Source organism: Aotus nancymaae, unplaced genomic scaffold (assembly GCF_030222135.1).
Source record: "Aotus nancymaae isolate 86718 unplaced genomic scaffold, 86718_ANA_hifiasm-v0.15.2.pri h1tg000062l, whole genome shotgun sequence".
NCBI lineage: Eukaryota > Metazoa > Chordata > Mammalia > Primates > Aotidae > Aotus > Aotus nancymaae.
Window position 1 is genome coordinate 20,157,668 of NW_026988476.1, and position 20,262 is coordinate 20,177,929.

At 47.2% G+C, this 20,262-nt stretch overlaps 1 long non-coding RNA gene across 1 annotated transcript in view; it reads right to left on the reverse strand.

Moving 5' to 3' along the window:
- The window catches only part of LOC135270402 (uncharacterized), a 29,486-nt gene extending 15,335 nt beyond the window's left edge, over positions 1-14,151 (reverse strand). The window contains exons 1-2 of the long non-coding RNA XR_010338538.1: positions 14,066-14,151; positions 13,685-13,926 (exon numbers count right to left, since the gene is read on the reverse strand). This is a non-coding gene — a long non-coding RNA (uncharacterized LOC135270402). The remainder of the gene's footprint in view (positions 1-13,684; positions 13,927-14,065) is intronic.
- Between the last annotated feature and the right edge of the window lie 6,111 nt (positions 14,152-20,262).

A 20,262-nucleotide genomic window follows, 5' to 3' on the forward strand; every position in this document is an offset into this window, starting at 1 on the left:
AAAATTTTTTTTAATTAGCCAAGCATGGTGATGTACACCTATAGTCCCCGCTACTCAGAAGGCTGAAGTGGGAGGATGGCTTGAGCCCAGAATTTTGAGGCTGCAGTGAGCTATGATTACACCACTGCACTCCAGCCTGATCAACACAGCAAGACCCTGTCTCAAAGAAAAAAATTTCTACGGGCACTTTAACATCGACGTTCCCTGGTGCCCACTGGATAATATACTCCATGAGGTCTAGCAGATCCCAGTTACCAGTGGGTAGAAGGATGTGGAAGGGTTGGGGAGGATGTGAAATAAGAAGCAATGTTGCTCTCAAGAACTGTTCGGATGCTAGAGGTTGCTAGGATGACTGTACTCCACGCTGAAAAACATTCAGGCAATTAGGAAGCCCCATCATTTTACATACAATCCCATGCCAGCTCTGTACACCAGGAGTGCCCTCTCCCCAGGCTCGGTGTGCCCTCACCTATTTCTGTTTGCTTGTGCACAGAAATAGATCTGGAAACCTCAGGGAACAGGGCAAGACCTATTAAATTAGAGCTCACCGTTCCCATTTCCTCATTCAGCAAATGGCAGGACTTCAGCATCCAGCCTGGTCCTGGAGCTATGAAATCCACAAGGCCTGGGGCATGGAGCAGGCTCAGGGCTCAGGGCTCAGGCCTCAGGCCTCAGGCTGCTTCATGGGGCTCAAATTTCTCTCTTCTTACTTTTCCCCTTTTTCACTCCTCTCCTTAACAACTTCTAATTGCAAATACCCCAGACTTTGGAAAACGTAGAGATCATGCTCGTCCAAATACCTGACTTTACAGGCAAGGCCCAGAGATCCTGACTTTTGAAAGACACTCATCCTGTTAACAGAAGAGCTATTCATTCATCAGCCAGGTCATCCACTAATGTTTTTGTTACATGACACTCTCCCTCGCCTTCTCTCCTTTCTGAAACAGGCCTCTAAGATGTCCTCCAAGATCCCTGCCTCCTGGAATTCACACCCTTGCACAGCCTATGACGTCAGTGTTGTTCTGTGTGACCAAAAGAATATAGCAGAAATGACAGAATGTCACTCCTGAGATTAGGTTATAAAGGACTATGGCTTCTGTCATGGGCTTTCTCTCCTTCTCTTCCTCTCTCTTTCTCTTGGATCACTCTGGGAGAAACCAGCAGTCATGTTATGAGACACTCAGGCAGGCTGTGGGAGGCTTAGGTTGTGAGGAACAGATGTCTCTGGCTAACAGCCAGCAGGGAGGTAAGGCCTGCCAACAACCGCATGACTGAGCTTGCAAGCGGGTCCTTCCCCAATTGAGCCTTCAGATGACGCCAGCTCCAGCCAGCTGCTTAACTGCAACTGTGTGAGAGACCATGAAGCAGAACTGCCAACTAAGCCACAGATTCCTAAACCACAGAAACTGTGAGATCATAAATGGTTGTTGTTTTAAGTTGCTTAGTTTAAGAATAATTTGTTACATAGCAATAGAGAAAAACACTGGGTTTTTTACAGGGCTTTTTTTTTCTACACAAAAAAGAAATCCCTGCCTCCACCATAGCCAGCTAACAAGGCCTTGTCCTACACCACTTTCAGGAGGGAAACTGGTAAATCAGAATAAAGAAAGCTTCCCGGGAGGCCTGAGGAAGTACCTCATTGGCACAAGACTAAGTGATCTTTCCAGGCCTAAGGGAGAGAATTCCAGCTGGTGGGCTGCTAGAATATACCAGCTTCCTTTATAGAAGTTGTGGCCAGTGCAAATGTTAACACAGTAAGATGCGTAACGTAAGAGCCTTATGACACTTTAGAAATGGAGTTCCTCGTTGGTGGCTATTCTGTAACTTGAGGGGAATAAGTTGACTTCCCATGATTGTGGCTTCCCAGTTGGGATGGAATTTCCATATGATGTTTTCAGAGGCTGCAGTAACAGTAGACCCTGCACTTACTATGTCCTCCCCACCCCTGCTCATCCCCACATTGGTCCAGCCCTGTCTGCCCACACACGCCTCCAAAGAGGAAGCTTTTTGAAAAGTGCCTGTGCAGAAAGCATTCTACAAATGTATACATTCCACTGAACACTGTCACACGTGCTCTTTCCGACCGACTTAGTCGTCGGAGGGTCCAGAGCTGCAGGGTCCTTAAGCAACATCCTCTTTCCTGCTCATCTATGTGCCCTAAGTTGAGCTCTGTCTTGTTTTCTCTACAGAAAACCTGTAACTAGAAGCAAAACTTGGCCTTTCCAATGCCCAGCATCTGCTTCCTAAAATACAGCTAAACTAGGTTAATGCTTTTTTTCTTAACCTTGAAGTGTAGATTCAGAGCCTTTGGGAACCTTCACAGCTTCTTATTTTAAATATCCAACAAAAATACAGCTTTACCTTCCTTTTAGTGGGGGATGTCAGTTGAATATCCTGGGACCAGACACAACAGAGAGGTAGTACCCGCTGGACCTCTCAGGCTAGGTGGAGACAGTGAGAGCTGCTTAGGCGTCCACTCAGCGATGCCAGTGTGTCTTACTATACAAAGCAATGCTGAGTTAATTTCACACAGCTGGGGAAGGACTGGAGGCGCTTTTGGGGCCTATTGGGTGTGAGCCAGTAACCTCATCTCTCCAGCTGCTCCTTGGTCTCCTAAAGGAGACAAGGAAGTAGAAGAAAACGAAGTTGGAGCCAGAAGTCAGTTTCTGCCAACAGGAACAATGGGTGTAATTGTGTGTCTCACATAGCAGCAAAGAGCATTAAACAGAATTATGTACATGCTGTTACCACCATGAGAACCTTGCCATGGGAACTTCCAGATGTACTTTTTTGGAATCCAGGGGATCTGGGAAGACCATTCCAGAAAAAGAGATTCCATAGAAACGTCAGGGAGGTGCCAGTTCTTGGATGACCTCTCCAAGCAAGAGAAAACCCAAATAAATACGTGCTTTAGGAGTTTCAAAAGCAATACAGCCTTTCTTAATGCAAAAGCCCTGCTTTCCCCTTAATATTAAAGATAGTCTTGATCTTGTTTCTGGGAAGCTTCCAAGGACAGAGGCTACACTGTGACCAAACTCACAGGAAAGAGACCTCAGAGCTGGGAAATGATCACTTTAAGTAGTTTCTCTCCCCTTGCCTTGAATTGCATTCAAGCTAAACCCTGTAAAATCTCCACATGGGGGACTTCTCCAAAGGAAGATGCAGGTGGAATCCCAAAGGTAATGTGGTGGTAAGAGTCCTGCTTCAGTCACTTGAGCTGTTCACCTCAAGAGAGTTCCCTTGCTTCTCCGACCTTCTGTTTCATCTTCTCTGCAATGGAGATGACATCTACCTCATGGATTTTTTTGTGTGATTTTTTTTCTTCTTTTATACTTAATTTTATTTTTCCAAAATAGACATGGGGTCTATGCTACCCAGGCTGGTCTTGAACTCCTGGGCTTAAACGATCTGCCCACTTCAGCCTCTCAAAGTGCTGGGATTACAGGCAGGAGCCACCATGCACTGCCTTTTTGGGTGAAATTTTAACAAGAGTATGAATACGGTTTGAACACTGAAAAAAAAAAAAAATCTCTGAGTTGCATTTAGTTGTTGCAGTAAGAACCTAAGGGAGCCTTGCCCTGTGCCCTGGGCCATGTGAGCCCTCGTCCTGGACCTGGCTGGCAGGCTGCTCTCCCAGGGGACGGGTGCTCTGTCCAGTGAGCTCAGGTGGCAGAACACAGAACAACTCGTCCCAGGGTCTGTGCCATTGGAGTGATGCCATTGGAAGACCTTTGTTTTTTGGGTTTTTTTTGGAGACAGAGTTTCTCTCTTGTTGCCCAGGCTGGAGTGCAATGGCGTAGTCTCAGCTCACTGCAACCTCCGCCTCTTGGGTTGAAGCGATTCTCCTGTCTCAAGCCTCCTGAATAGCTGGAATTACAGGTGCCCACCACCATGCCCAGCTAATTTTTGTATTTGTAGTAGAGTCAGGGTTTTACTTTATTGGTCAGGTTGGTCTTGAACTCCTGACCTCAGGTGATCCACCTGCCTCGGCCTCCCAAAGTGCTGGGATTACAGGTGTGAGCCAGAAGATCTTTGTTTTTATTCTCACCTCTTCCTTCTGTCCATCTAGTATTGAGGGTTCTCTTCCTGGCCCTCCTCCTCAAGTGTGGTGTCTGTGCTCCATTTCTCACAACCTGTTCGTATATATTTACAAACCAAAACACAGTTGCCATAGTCTACCTTACCCAGACCTCTTTCTCTAGCCCTGAGCCCAATCTTAAGTGCCTGCGGGAAATCACTAGTTATGTGACCACCCCACCACTGGTTCCATTTGTCCAAAAGCAAATCTTCCCCTCAATGTGGTTCCAACTCCCAACTATGACAAGCTAGTAAACAAGGAATTTTTTTCATTTTTTACTCTCCTTCATTCCCTATTTCAACCTTTTCTGGACTGAATTGTCCTCCCAAAATGCATATGTTGAAGCCCTTACCCTCAATGTGACTATATTTAGAGACAGGACCTTTAAGGGAATAAGTAAGGTTAAGTGAGGTCATAAGGTCAGTAGGTCCATGTCCTAATCTGATGGGACTGGCATCCCTTTAAAAAAAAAAAAAAAACTATTTATTTTGAGGCAGGGTCTTGCTCTGTCATGAAGGTTGGAGTGCAGTGTCACCATCTTGGCTCACTTCAACCTCCACCTTTTGGGTTCAAACAATTCTCCTGCCACAGCCTCCCCGTAGCTGGGGCTAAAGACATGTGCCACCACTGCTGGCTACTTTTTATTTTTTGTAGAGACAGGGTTTCACTACATTGCCCAGGCTGATCTTGAACTCCTGGCCTCAAGTGATCCTCCCACTTCAGCCTCCCAAAGTGCTGAGATTATAGGTGTGAGCACGGCACCTGGCCAGGACTTACGTCCTTATAAGAGGAGGAAGAGATGCCCAAAACCTCTCTCTCTCTTTCTTTGTATACACAGAGGAAAGGCCACGTGAGGTCACAGTAAGATGGTGGCCGAATACAAGCCAGGAAGAAAGAACTCACCAGAAACCCACGCCGCCAGCAGCGTCTTGATCTTAGACATCCAGCTCTTAGGACTGTGAGAAAATAAGTGTCTAAGTGTTTTCTAAGCCGCCCGATCTATAGCATTTTATGATGGCAGCTTGTACTAGTCCATTTTCACACTAAAGGCATGCCCAAGACTGGGCAATTTACAAAAGAAAGAGGGTTAATGGACTTAATAGTTCCATGTGGCTGGGGAGGCCTCAAAATCATGGCAGAAGGTGAAAGGCAGACAAGAAAAGAGAGTTTGTGCAGGGAAACTCCCCTTTTTAAAAACCATCAGATCTCATGAAACTTACTCACTATCACAAGAACAGCACAGGAAAGACCTGCCCCTGTGATTCAATCACCCCTGACCAGGTCTCTCCCACAACATGTGAGAATTCAAGATGAGATTTGGGTGGGGACACAGCCAAACCATAATCACAGCTCAAGCAGGATAACACACAACCTGTTACCCAAACCAGCTACATCTTCCTTTACAATCACTCTCAGAGTCTCCTCCTCCTTTCCAGATCTTCTCTTGTGGCCTGCCTCATGTCTTCCTTCCCTGACACATGGATTTCTGGTCCCAGTTAACACTCCCGCTTCACTGCCATCCTTCTCTCCCATTTATCTGATATTCTAAAAACAAAATGACAAAACGTGTTCCTTGTCTCCATCAGGATAGGCTAGGTTATGCTACCTAACAAATGACCCCAAAATCTCAGGGGCTTCACACAACAAAGGTTGACCTATTTGCATCACATATCCATCATGGACTGTCACGACTGAGCTCTGGCTCGGCCCAAGGTTGTTTCCATTCTGGGACCCGAGCGGATGGAGCAGTCCCACACTGCATTGTTCTCACAGCAGAGGAAACAGAGAGCCATGCAATGGTTATAAAAGCTTTTGCCTAAAAATGACACACGTCCCTTCCACTCACATTTCATTGGTAAAAGTCTCACACTTCCAAGTGTGATATCATCTGGGTAGGAATGTAGAATCCTTCCATGGGAAAGGGAAACAAATAATTGTGAAAACTGCAACAGTCTACCACCATAGCCATTCCTGCATGTCAGCTTCCTCTTCTCTCCTATGACTTAGACGCTATGTGTTGAAATGCTGGCATCTCACCGCCCTATGAAGTCTACTCTCTCCAGCTCAGCGCGATTCTCTTTCTATGACCTTTAGTTGAGTTTGTCATCAGGAACCCCCGTCTGGGAGTTGTTTTAGGTGTCTAGCTGCCCAGAGCCCATTAGGTGATCTTGTGATTACTCCTGACCACATCTGACCGGACTGTCAGGAGGGACAAGTGATCAAGGATTGCTAAAACACAGGCTCACAGAGGCCTAGGAGCTGGGCCAATCAGAGCCTCTTCTGGGAATCAGAACTACCAAATACAGAAAGAATGAGCTACTTAGGGTAGTAGTTGAAGCTGAAAGGAAGTCTAGAGGTGGAGCCAGGATCCTGGCTGGTGAAATCACGTGTGAGTTTGAGATTAGGAGAGAACAGGCACTGAATGAGCAGAGGAAGCATCATTAGAGACAGGACCAGGGCAGATGCACAGAGAGAGCAGAGATCCTGAGGGAGGGGTGAGATGGAGAGGCCTCCCCAGGCCTCGGAGCTGTCTCCATGACAGCACCAACCACAGGCACTCCTACATTAAATCTCTCCTTCCTTGAGGCAAGTGGAGGGGTCTCTGTCCTTACAATCCTCAAATCCTCAGTAAAGCCACTTTCAGTTTAGAGAAACCTCAGTTGTCCACTTGCTTCACATAGAGTTTGACTTTCCCATTCAGACTTTAGGCTCCTAAAAAGCAAGGCTCATGTTTGTATTCTCCATGAGCCTACCACAGCAGAGACTCCAGTAAATGACCTGAAACTGGTTTACCATCAATTTCATGTAATTTTTTTTTTTTTTTTTTTTTTTGAGACAGGGTCTCGCTCTGTTGTCCAGGCTGGATTAAAGTGATGTGATCTCAGCTCAGTGCAACCTCCACCTCCTGGGTTCAAGCAATTCTCCTGCCTCAGCCTACTGAGTATCTGGGATTACAGGCACACACCACCACGCCTGGCTAATTTTTATGTTTTTTCAGTAGGGATGGGGTTTCGCCATGTTGGTCAGGCTGGTCTCAAACTCCTGACCTCAAGTGATCCTCCTGCCTTGGCCACCCAAAGTGCTGGGATTACAGGTGTGAACCACCACACCAGCCCAATTTCACGTACTTTTGCATTATTATGCAAAATTATGTCATCATCCTCTTTGTTACCAAGTCTAGAAAATCAACTGAAAGCATTTTTATTATTGAACAAACAAAAGAGAAAATGCAAATGTCCTCACCCAGAAAACAGTCTCTATGCTGACTTAGCACAAATTTCTGGGACCTCTGTAACTGATGTGGTATGGATTGTGGGCATGGAGTGGACTTTTCAGAATTGCTGCAGCCCAGGCTCCAAGCCTCTTGTTCAAGTTCCCCAGGGTAAATTGCTAGGCCTGAAACACAGTCTCTTAAAAATGGGGTTAAAACAGTCAGAATGAAGAACTGTTATGGAACAAGTGGCACAGATGCTTAGTAGCAACTGAGTCTTCATTTCTGCTTAACAAAATGCCCCATGTAGGCTGGGCATGGTGGCTCATATCTGTAATCCCAGCACTTTGGGAGGCCAAGGCGGGATGACTACTTGACCCTAGGAGTTCAAAACCAGCCTAGGCTACATAGTAAAACCCCGTCACTACATAAAGTTTTTAAAATTAGCCAGGTGTAGTGGTGCACACCTGTGGTCCTAACTACTCAGGAGGCTTAGGTGAGAGTATCACTTGAGCCTGTGGGTAAGGCTGCTGTGAGCTGTGATTGTGCCACATACTCCAGACTGGGAGACAGAGTGAGACCCTGTCTGAAAAATAAAATGACCCATATGCTCAAAGCAGCCTTAGTTTAGCCCCTAGTGATGTGAGACAGGTAAAGCAGGCAGGGGGAGGAGTGGATGGTGGCAGCTTGGCCCAGGGGCCGACTTCTGCAGAGCCTGTGGATGTCCTTTGACCTTTTTCCCCACACCTGTGGACTCCCAATTCCCCAAGCAGAAACCAAGCAGTGGGTGAGGTGGGGGGAACCCAGACAGGAAGATCACATACAAAGTTTCTTCACGTGTGCATTTGTGCACGTGCAAGCATTATTCAACAGAAAAAGGCTTTAGCTGGGGTCTGCAAAGACTGTTCGCAGTTGAAGGAATGCCTACCCATTTAGACATTTAGATTTTCTGCCAGGAAAAGGAAACAAAAAAGATTAGATGGTTGGATGAATAGATAGATGATAAATAGATATGGATGACTGATAGATAGATAGAAGATAGGTATCCATACAGATAGATGATAGATAGTCATAGATAAATGATAGATCATAGATAGATGATAGATAGATCATAGACAGACAGATAGATAGACAGACAGACAGACAGACAGACAGACAGACAGACAGATAGATAGATAGATGATAGATAAATAGATGATAGATAGATATCCAGACAGACCTTGCCAGTCAGTGTCAGTCATGTTTTCTGGGAAGTAGTGTTGCTTAACATGACTCCCAGGAAGTGATCAGAAAAGGCCTTTCTGAAGGATTTGGTCTCTGTCAGGATCCACTGCTTGCCTGCAGGTGGGGAGAGGATTCCTTGAGCTCCTCTGTTGAGGGAAATATCCAGGGGAAACTTCTGGCCCAGCCAGGCCAGGTAAGAGTTCCAGAAAATGAGCATGAGAACCTGCTGCTTTGGGGTTTCTGCTGTTTCAAGGTAGCCTTGACTGGGGCAGCCACCAGCGACAGACACAGGGTTAATACACACACACACACACACACACACACACACACACACACACACACACACACACACAGGCAAACGACGTGGCCTGGGAATGGCTTTCACTCAGCACATCAATCTCAGTCAGGAACTACTGTGTCCAACACAGGATCTTGTGGACTGAGCCCAACTTCCAGCTCATGTACTTAAAGATGCGGTGGTTAAATGTGTGGACTCTGGAGGGAGCCTGTTTGGATTCAAATCCCACCTTTTCAGTTGGGTGCAGTGGCTCACACCTGTAATTCCAGCACTTTGGGAGGCTGAAGTGGGAGGACTGCTTGAGGCCAGGAGTTCAAGACCAGCCTGAGCAACATAGTGAGACCCCGGCTCTACACAAATAAACAAAGAAAGAATCCCAAATCTCACCTTCTCTACTTATTAGCTGCTAACCCTGAGTAAGTTCCTTAACCTCTCTGTGCCTCAGTTTCCTCAACCATCACAACAATAAAAGGAGTTAGAATATTAAAGCACTTAGAATAGTTCTGGTACATTAGCAAGCACTGCTTATATATGTTGTTACTGGTGCAAACAACAGCCTTTCTGAAAGAGAAACATCCGATGCTTGAAGGGATGCAGGCTTTGAGGCCACGAGGCTGCTTGTGCTTCTTTTTCACTTTCCATCAGCTACAGAAAAATATGGGAGACCAGCTTCTCCCCATGTCTTCACATCCCTATGTGAGGCTGCAGGGAAATCGCATGAGACCAGAGACTGTCACCAAACTCCTCTTTTCTTTGGTACTTGAAGGACCTTGCCTGAGCTTGCTAGGGCTACCCCAACGAGGTATCACAAACTAGGTGACACAACCAAAGAAATTTGTCTTCTCAGAGTTCTAGAGGCTGGAAGACCAAGTTCAAGGTGTCGGCAGGGCTGGCTCCTCTGAGGGCTGAGAGGAAGAATCTGTTGATGCCTCTCCCTACTTCTGGTGGTTTGCTGGCAATCTCTGGTGTGCCTTAGGTTGTAGAAGCATCACCCTGACCTCTGTCTTCCTCTTCACATGCTGTTCTCACTGTCAGTGTGTCTGTCCCCAAATTTCCCCTTTTCATAAGGACAGGAGTTAGATTAGATTAGAGCTGACCTTAATGATCACATTTTAACTTGATTACCTCTGTAAAGACTATCTCCAAATAAGGCCATAGTCTGAGGTACTGGGGTTTAAGCCTTCAACTTTTTTTTGAGGTGGGGGGACAAAATCCTATCCATCCCCAGCCTCACCTCACCCATAGCCAGCATGCTGAGGCTGGCAATCACCCCAGACAGCCCAAAGGTTTGTAACTAAACATGCTGACCTTCTCCTCCTGACTCGTGATATCTTGGATTTGGTTAGCCGGAGGCTGGGGAAACAGATCCATTAAATTCTGCATAGCTTGAAAAACCCAAGGCAGGGCCAGGCTCAGTGGCTCACACCTGTAATCCCAGCACTTTGAGAGGCTGAGGTGGGCGGATCACAAGGTCAGGAGTTCAAGACCAGCCTGACCAACATGGTGAAACCCTATCTCTATTTTTAAAAAGTACAAAACCTAGCCAGGAGTGGTGGTGTGCACCTGTAATCCCAGCTAATCAGGAGGCTGAGGCAGGAGAATCACTTGAATCTGGGAGGTGAAGGTTGCAGTGAGCCAAGATCGTGACACTGCACTCCAGCCTGACCAACAGAGCAAGACTCCATTTCAAAAAAAAAAAAAAGGAAAAGAAAGTAAAACCCAAGGCAGGACCGTTAAATTAAAGCACCTTTCATCATTCTTGTGGTTTCTCTAAATGGGTGCCCTTTTTCCAGCTCTGCCTGAGTATTCTAACTATCCACACTTTCTTGGGAAGGGTGTGAAGGGGCAGGACAGACTAGTTGCTTTGCTGGACTTTGTGTGATTCCAGCAGGACTCTTGCCAGGACAGCCACTGAGGGAAGGTAGCAGAGGTTTGGAGCACCTTCAGGCCCGGAGTCTCATTCATTCCTGGAGGCACAAGCACCGAGGGCAGGCCTAGCTCTGGTGCGGGAGTCAGGAAGGAGAGGAGGTGCAGGGCCGAGGGGAGGAGAGGGGATCAAGAAGGTGAATCAGGAGGCTGGGAAAATAGATAGCACTGTAATCACAGACTTTTCTATAAAATAGGTAATTTATGTGTAGTGCACAACAATGATCATTTCATGAAGCTGAAAAGAAGCTGTGTATAGTAGTTAGGATTATATTTGGTTGCGTATGACAGCGTCATACACAGTTGGGTGTCACTCCCGGGCCCGAAAGGGGAAGGAAGAAAATGTCAAAATAATAGGTGCTTTTAAAAAATTGACCTTTATTTCTCCCTTTTGTAAAAGAAGTCGGGAACTAGGCAATCCAGGGTTGGCATGGCAGCCCCGTGGCCATCAGGGAACGAGGCTCCATGTAATATGCTGACCCTCCAACCTCAGCCAGTCTCCTCATGGTCCCTGATGGCTTTTCAGCCTCCAGCTGGGTACCAGGTAGCAGGAAAGAGCCTTCTCAGAGGCCCCACACATCACCTCTGCTGACATCTCATTGGCCAGAACATAGAAGGTGGCCACATAATCTTTTCTCTGGGTAGCTATATACCTAGCAAACACTGGGGCCTTATTACAAAAAGACAAAAAGTTGGAGGCCCACAGGGGTCTCCACCACATTGTATATGAAGGCAAGACAGTTTCTACCTAAATTTCCAAATATATCCTCAGGAAGAGAATATTTCTGAAGCATAAATTCTTTGTGCATTGGAGGATCTTCCCTTCCAGCCTTCAATTGCACTGCAGGCGAACCACCCCTTGGGTTCTCAGCTTCAACCTCACTTCCTCAAGGAACCCTCCCCAGATCCCTCAGTCTGTATTAGGCTTCCCTGTTTTATGCTCCAGTTGCACCTTATACTTCTGCTTTAAAGCCCTTGCACCCCAGTCATGACTGACTCATCTGGAATTATGTGTGTGAGGGCTGTCTTGCCTGTAATGTAAACTATAAGCTCCCTGAGGGCAGAAACTCTTCTTCACCCTCCACTGTCTTCCAATGTATGGCACCTAGTAGGCCCTCAATAAGTATTTGTTGAGTGATTAGAATATTAGAGAGATCCCAGATTCAAAGCCATTTCCACCGAGACCTTTTCTTTTTCTTTTTTTTTTTTTTTGAGATGGAGTTTTGCTCTTGTTGCCCAGGCTGGAGTGCAATGGCGTGATCTTAGCTTACCACAACTTCCACCTTCCAGTTTCAGGGGATTCTCCTGCCTCAGCCTCCCAAGCAGCTGGGATTACAGGCACCCACCACCACATCCGGCTAGTTTTCGTATTTTTAGTAGACAGGGTTTCTCCATGTTGGTTAGGCTGGTCTCGAACTCCCGACCTCAGGCCATCTGCCCGCCTTGGCCTTCCAAAGTGTTGGGATTATAGGCATGAGCCACTATGCCCAGCCAACCTTTTCTTTCTTTAACTAGACTTTCCTCGCTGAGATCAGAGCAAAACCAGATTTTCCTGTGCTGTGCACCCGCCAGGGCTGGAGCAGCCCAAACGCCCATGGGAGGGCTGTGGACTGGGCTGTCAGACCAGGTTCTCCAGGAGGACTCTCACACCCACGGCCAACTCCACTTTACAAAACCAGCTCCAGCCAGAAGTATGCCCGGGGGGCAGGAGAACAGAAACTGCAGTAGTGTGGGTGGATTTTAAATCTGCAAATGCAACTGGCTGCCCAATGTTTGGGAGATAAAGTAGGTCACCATCCTCCCCTTGGTTCGGCGTCCCTCCCAGGCCCTAAATGGGAAGGAAGAGTTTTGTGATCTTTGCTGTCTCAGGCTTTGGGCAAATTTGGTTACACTCAGCTTTACAAGAGCTGCCTGCCCACCTGACTCTTGTTCACAAGACCCCTAAAAATCAGAAAAAGGTCAGTCCCAACTGTTCAGGCTTTGGTTGTTGGATGGGAATCCTCCTGAGGACAGCTTTTAAAGACAGTCCATTTTGACACCAGCCGAGACAAAAGGCAGGACCCAGAGTCCAGACAGCTCCCAAGCCCACCATTTTCAACTTGGCCCATTAGGATGGAGCTTTCTGTTTTCTGACGATGGAGGACAGGATTTATTTATTTTTTATTTTTTGAGACAGAGTCTTGCTCTGTCACCTAGGCTGGAGTGCAGTGGTGTGATCTCTGCTCACTGAAACCTCTGCCTCCCGGGTCCAAGCAATTCTCCTGCCTCATCCTCCTGAGTAGCTGGGATTATAGGCGTGCGCCACCATGCCCAGCTAATTTTTTTGTACTTTTAGTAGAGACAGGGTTTCACCATGTTGGCCAGGATGATCTCAATCTCTTGACCTCGTGATCTGCCTGCCTCAGCCTCCCAAAATCCTGGGATTACAGGCAGGAGCCACCGCACCCGGCTAGATGACAGGCTTTTAAAGGAGACAGTGAGAAAGAGCAAGCCCTGGAGAGAGCCCTGTGAGGCCTTGGGGTAAGGGTTCCAGGACTGTTCATGAGAAGCTATGCATGTCTCTCTCCAACTTCCCCAGATGAGACACCAAGATCGAGAAGTGAAGACTCATCTCCAATTTGGCAGACATCCCGACCCCCACACTCATCATTCTGATATTTAGTCATTACCATCCTGGAGTACTTTAACCACTTCTCCTTCTGACTGAGAAGCTGAAAGTGATATTCAGCCTGGGCGTGATGCGGGGGTTTTCTGGGACAGGGAAGAGATGACGAGGTGCTGGCATTGCATGAGCTGATTATTACAGTCAAGACTTGTGAAACCCTTGGTAACCAGAAATCTGCCATGGTGGGAGTATTTACACTACAGAAATTGGCCAATGCTGCAAATCAGGGTTTCTTTCTTTTTATCAGCGAGACACTTTACCAGCACACACCGCGTTACTCACGCAGGAGGAGCTCTGGGAGGGGTGGAGAAGACCACGCGTGAGCCTAGTTGAGGATGTCTGGTGCTTCCCCGATAGCTTCATCATGTCATCTTTCTCGGCTCTTCACGGTCAGCGTTTTCTCTGTGGAAACACCAACAGATTCCACTTCTGCTCCAACAGCAAACAAGGAAATCATTGACTTTCCTGGCCCCTGTGCTAGAGGACTCAAAGAACCCAACCTCCCAGAGCAGCAGGCCCAGTTTCTGGTGGGGAAGAGAGAAGGAAAACCCAGGGAGGAGCATTTAATAGCGACAACTCAGTGAAAAAGCAGATAGAGGCAGCCCGATGATCAAAGGTGTCTTCTTTCAAATCCCCTGATTGAAAACCGCGATCCACGCTTGCCAATGAAGGCCACAGGTGATGTTTCTTATGCAAGTGCATTCCTCTGCTTCAGATTGTATTTTCAGAGATCATACAAGGTTGAAAGGAAGCAAATCAATTTCGTGAGAAGGATAATAAATGAGACCAGGATTGATATTGAGAAAAGTTTTTAGACATTTCTGCGCTGGCCAACCTGGGGAAGGAAATGCTTCTAGATACACAGATTTCCAGGACTTTCCCTGAGAGGGTTAGATTCTGGAGGCCTGCAGAGCGGGCCAAGACCTGTGTTTTTAACAGTCCCTTCCTCACCCCATGACTCCGCTGATGGCAGCCTGAGGACCACATTTTGAGGAACTGGTCTAGAGAGGGTCCTTGGAGGACGTTTTGCATGCAGCGGGTGGAACTGACCTCCCAGTTGGACCCTCCTTCAGTACCTAGGCCTTGCCCTGCCATGGCTGTGGGTCTTAGGACTCATCCTTGAGGAGAGGTGCTGGGTGTTATGGGAACAGCAGCATAAAAACACAAAACAGCATTCCATTTCTCACCACCAGCAGTGAGAAATGGGCGTGGAGCCTGGAACGGCAGTCATGGGGCTCTAAGAGGAGCAGCTGGGATGCCATTGCACAACCAGCCACCTCTAAGAGAAGCAGGACCAGCCCCAGGGCTGAGCCTCCAGAAGCCCTGCCGCCAGCCGCCAGCCGCCAGCCGCCAGCCACCGTTCCTCCCTGGGAGAGCCAGAAAGAGAAGCGTAGTGAAGGCCTGCATAGTGGCCTCTATCAACAGGAAGGCCCCTCCTCTCCCTCTGCCGCAGCCACCCTACCCTACCTGCAGCCAGAATGTCCCAGGGCCAAGCTGAAGACAGGGCAGGCTCTCCAGAATCCCTGACCTTAGGGGCCCTGCCAGGGATTGGTTTTTCTTGTTGGAGGCACCTCTTAACAGTTTGCATTTATAAGTCCTGATGAAACTCATCTCCAGAACCTAAGCTCACTTGCAAAGGTGGGATGAGAAGGGGCATGGCATTCCACAGATGGGCTCACTCTGGAGAGGAGTTACTGACCCAGCAGCAGGTCCCCCTCCCTCACCCCTGAGTTCCCCTCCCCTACCCCTGCTCACCAGCCCCAAGAGGACATCCGACCCCCATCAAATGGTCCCTGCCAAGGGCATTGTGATAACGCAGGGAAAGAGAGGATGCCAAGTTGCCCCTCTGCCCATTGGACCCCATCTCATCTGTGGAGAATTCCATGGCAGCCCCTTCTGGGCTGTGCCCTTTATGTCTCTAAGCCACTTCTTGTTTCCTTTTCTAGGTGGTATGTAAGCCAGTCTTATAGTTGGTGTGAGTCACTTCTCTAAGAAGCCCAGAGCACATGGCTGCCCCTCAGGGAGGGAGCAAACCACACAGCTTAGAAATGCAAGGCGTTGGTTTGCTCCTAAAAACACAGATTTCCCTAGGCATTTAGCAATGCCGTGTGCCCTGGCCCCCACGCCAGGCATGCCTGGGAAATCCGTGATTTGCCCAGTTTGTGTTCCTCTGCTGATGCCCAGCTTTCGGTTCCCAGGGGGCCCTAGACAAGTATACCTTTTACCAAGGAGCTAGGCCTGTCAATCATCAGGCAACAGCCAGCAGGCCCTGGGAAAGTCATGGCCAAGGAGTCATTCAAAAGCCTTCTTTTCTAATAAGTAAATTTCAAAACCAGGAGGAAACCACAGCTCAGATATCGGCTGATGTTCAGCAACCTGGATTCACAGAGAAACGGTCAAGAACAGATTTTGCACAAGTCTATTACTTTCCCTTCATAACATCTAGGCAGTTTCCTCCTCCTGACTTCCACTACTCACGGCGCGAGGATTATTCTGTGGAAACCTGAGTACTAAGGACGAGGCGCTGGATGATTTGGTCAAAGTCAATGTGCCAAGTCAGCATCAAGTGGCTATTTTTACCTTCCAATTCCATTCCCTGTACTTATTTTCTGTGGAAAGCTCTAATCTCTTCCCCAGGCTTCTGAGTGAGTTCTGCATTCAGGGATGATACTAGGGCAGGGGACCTGAAGGGTCTTGATGTTGCTGACACCCACATAAAACACTTTCTGCAGCAGGGAAGGGAAGGGGAGAGGAAAGAACAGGCAGAGAAAGGCCCAAAAACTCAGATCAGCCTAGGATGACGGTAGCTGTCCTGAAAACAATCAGAAATCCAGAGTCCTAACTCTCTAGCAAGTATGAGCTTGATCCTAGTGAGATAATCTTCAAAGAGAAAAACAGGAACTCTAGTCATGCAGAGAAGTAGCATTGTTCCATGCAGATCTATAAAAAACAACAGAAAGAGTGTCATCCTCTTAATTCTTGAGGGAAAAGGGAAATAGGAATCCTCATACCCTGCTGGTGGAAATATGAACTGGAAAAACTGAGGCAGGGAATCACTTGAGGTCAGGAGTTCGAGACCAGCTTGGCTAACATGGCGAAACCCCATCTCTACTAAAAACAAAACCCAAAAATTAGCTGGGTGTGTTGGCTTGCACCTGTAATCCCAGTTACTTAGGAGGCTGAGGCGGGAGAATTGCTTGAACCCGGGAGGCAGAGGTTGCAGTGAGCCAAGATCGCACCACTGCACTCCAGCCTGGGCAACAGAATGAGACTCTGTTTCTAAATAAATAAATAAATAAAATAAACTAGAAAAACGTTGCTGGTTGGCAACTTGGTAATATTTGAGGCAGAGACAATGCTTGTTCTGTGCCCATCACACTCTTGTTTTCCTCCTGGACACATAGGAAGACTACACTTCCCAGCTCCCCTTGCAGTTAGGAGCAGTCATATGACTGAGTTCTGGACAATCAGAAGGTGGGCAAAAGAAGTGATGCGAGTCATTGCCAGGCCTGACCCTGAAACTACCTGTGCAATTCTCCAGGCTCTTTCTCTCCCTTACCTATCAGCTGAAATCAGAGCATCCAGTAGAGAAGGTAGAGAAGTCTAAGGCCCTGGCAAATGGAGACCCATCATGTCGGCAAACTCTGGTTCCAGATGAGATTTAAAAGAAAAAATTTTTTTAAGTGGCCTGTTGGAAATGATGGGTCTCCTTTGAACTTCAGAGCTGGCCTTACTCTCTCCAAGTGCTAAGTGTAATGGGTACAAAGGAAACCCAGGTCTCTTCCACACTCTTCTGGGCTAAAATCCCACCATTTATAAGGTTACATACCAATTTTATCTTGATCACTGAAAGCAACTCTCAAGCCCTTCATTTACTTAGCTTCAGGGCTCAGTTCTACTGATGTAGTACTCTGGCTTTAAGGAAAGATGTGCCTTTTTATCACAGTGTTTTTCAGGATTTTCTTAGGGTTGCTGGGCCTCAAAACTCTCTCCTTTTGAGTCCTAATTTGGATGACTTGGGAACCTGCAGCCACAGGTCCTCCCTTCCTTGAGATTGGCTGAGTGATGCAGACCACACCTAGAGCACAGAAAGCAGGGCAGGAAATCACACTACAATCACTACAGAATAGACTCCGGAGCCCTAAACCTACTGCCCTGACCTATAAGATCAAAGAGTCTCATGTGATCTCTCCAAGTGAACTTTTAACAAAAAGTAGCGCTGCCAGTTTCTGTTTTGACCTTCCAACCACAAGATCGTGCCAACATTCAGTAGTAACTCCATTTTTTCTCCTGCCAAATCTACTCCTGGCCCTTTTCAACACATCCTCACACAAAGGGAACAAGCCGCTGAGGTTTCCTGTTGAGGAAGGTTCTCTGGTGTTCTGTGAGGAAACCATATATTCACAGAAACATGTATGTTTTCTATGTAAGACAGAACTACTTGAATTTAACTTGATGTCTTTTCAGCAAACCATGTACCCCTAAAATGAAGAAATAGAAGGAAGGTGTTTAATTATTTTTCTTTTTTTGGGATGAAGTATTGCTCTTGTCACCCAGGCTGGAGTGCAGCAGCATGATCTTGGCTCACTGCAACCTCTGCTTCCTGGGTTCAAGTGATTCTCCTGCCTCAGCCTCCTGAGTAGCTGAGATTACAGGCGCCTGCCATCATGCCTGGCTAATTTTTGTATTTTTAGTAGAGACGGGGTTTCACCATGTTGGCCAGGCTGGTCTTGAATTCCTGACCTCAGGTGATCCACCCACCTCGGCCTCCGAAAGTTCTGGGATTACAGGCATGAGCCACCGCACCTGGCCACAGGTGTTTATTTTCATCCCAACTCTTACTCTGCTGTGTTGTTCCTGTGTACATTTCTCTTACTCCACAGAGTAGGAGCTTCTTGAGGACCATGACAGTCATTTATTTCTCCCTCCCTGCTCCTGGCACTAGCAGGACCTCCCCTCCTTCCTCTTAACAAAGTTTGCCATGAGTGACTGAATGAATGAACCTTCCCCTATTTCCTTATGGATTTCAACCAGCACAGACTGCCTGCTTTTGTTCAAAGGGCCCTGTGTTTTATGGGTTTCTCCAGACCTTTCCATGCACTCAGTAGCATAGCAGCAAGATGCTGCTAGCTACATACATTGTAGGACACACTGAAACATGAAAATGCAGGGCCTCTTGTTAAAAAATTATTTGAAACGACAATCATTCAAAATTAATAAAAATTTTTAAACATCAAATTAGATAGTAAATGATTAAGAATGTCAAAGCTTTGCAGATAACAGCAGTGTAGGCGAGCCTGGTTGTCGTCCACCACGGGCCTCAGCTGCCTGCTCCTGACCTCTGCTCAGAGTCACGGTCCAGCAGGGTGTTTACTGACTTGGGCCTACCCAGCCCCCGCCCTGCATCCTGTCACCAGAGTTTCATTTGGAGTCCTGAGCAAAGGTCTCCGATTGCTGATTCTATTGCCAACAGAAAACACTCTCCCCCTACTGGATGTGTTGGCAGGAAAAACAAATTTTTCTCTCTCCAGGCCAGCCAGAATCTTGAGGCCAGTTAACTTCCCCGGTGATCTTATCTGATCATCCTTCATTTCTGCCTCAAGTGAAACTGCATCTGCCCTCTGCTCAACTTTCAGCCCAACTGAGGTGCCACGCCCACATCTCACTTGTCTTCCACTGAGGCCTTTCCTGATAACCTGTTTCTCTGGGTTGCCCTCTCTTGCCCTTGAGACCCCTGTTCAGTTTTGAACAGTCTCTCTATCCTAAGACTACAGACTCTTCACTGAAATCTGTTTGCCTGCATCAAAACCAGCTCTTTCCAAGGAAACCACCAGCCCCCATGTGGCTCTCACAGTGCCCAAGTGGAATCTTCCAGTGCCCCTCCCCACTGCCAGATCTGCCATCACCCTGGAAAAGCTGAAATTTCATGTGTCAATCAACCAGTATCTTGGCCTCAAATTTGTTCACCTCCTTAACTTTGGTAACTATTGTCTCCTTTCCACCTCAGCTGTCTGTATATCCTGTACGTTTTCAAAACTCAAAACTGAAATGGTAAACTTCAATATCTCTAAACTTACTGAAAACACACAAACTCCAATATCCCACATTCTCATTTCAATCCCTTGGTTTCCAGAACTCATACTGTCGAACATCAACATTTTTGTGCTCCTCCACATGACCTGTCTCCATGTGGAGAGCTTGGGCTTCCTCACATCATGGAGGTCTCGAGGTAGTCAGACTTGTTACATGGTAGCTGGTCTCCAAGAGTAAAAGCAGAAGCTGACAAGCCTTATGAAAGTTGGGCCTAGAACTGGCACAGCATCCTCTCTGCTTTGTGCTGTCAGTCAAAGCAAGTAATAAGAAATCATGAGGCGAGTCCAGACTCAATGGAAGGAAAAATAAACATTACCTCTTGAATAGTGGAGCAGCATGTGTACACAATGGGAGAGGGACCTCAAATGATCCACTTGCCTTGGCCTTCCACAGTGCTGTGATTACAGGGATGAGCCACCATGCCCGGCCCAGACTTATTTCTTCTTGGCGTTCTTATTAACTCCCTGCAGACACTGTGAGCAGAGCTAGATCCGCTATGCTGTTTGTCCTCAGTTAAAGGGCTGTCCTGAGAGCTCTTTAGCAGCCAGATAGTGCCCTGTGCAAACACTAGAGGACAATGAGAGCTAGAAGAATGGCTTAGCTCAGTCATTTGAATGAAAGAGTTTTCTTTGGCTCAATTAATGGGAAATAAAGGCAAGAGTTCTCTCCTTCGGGCTTCTTTTCCTTTTGGCCATTCTAAATTAATAGGTTTAAGACATTGCATTTAGTTTAATTTCTTTCTATTACCCTTTCAGTACTCCAGTGCC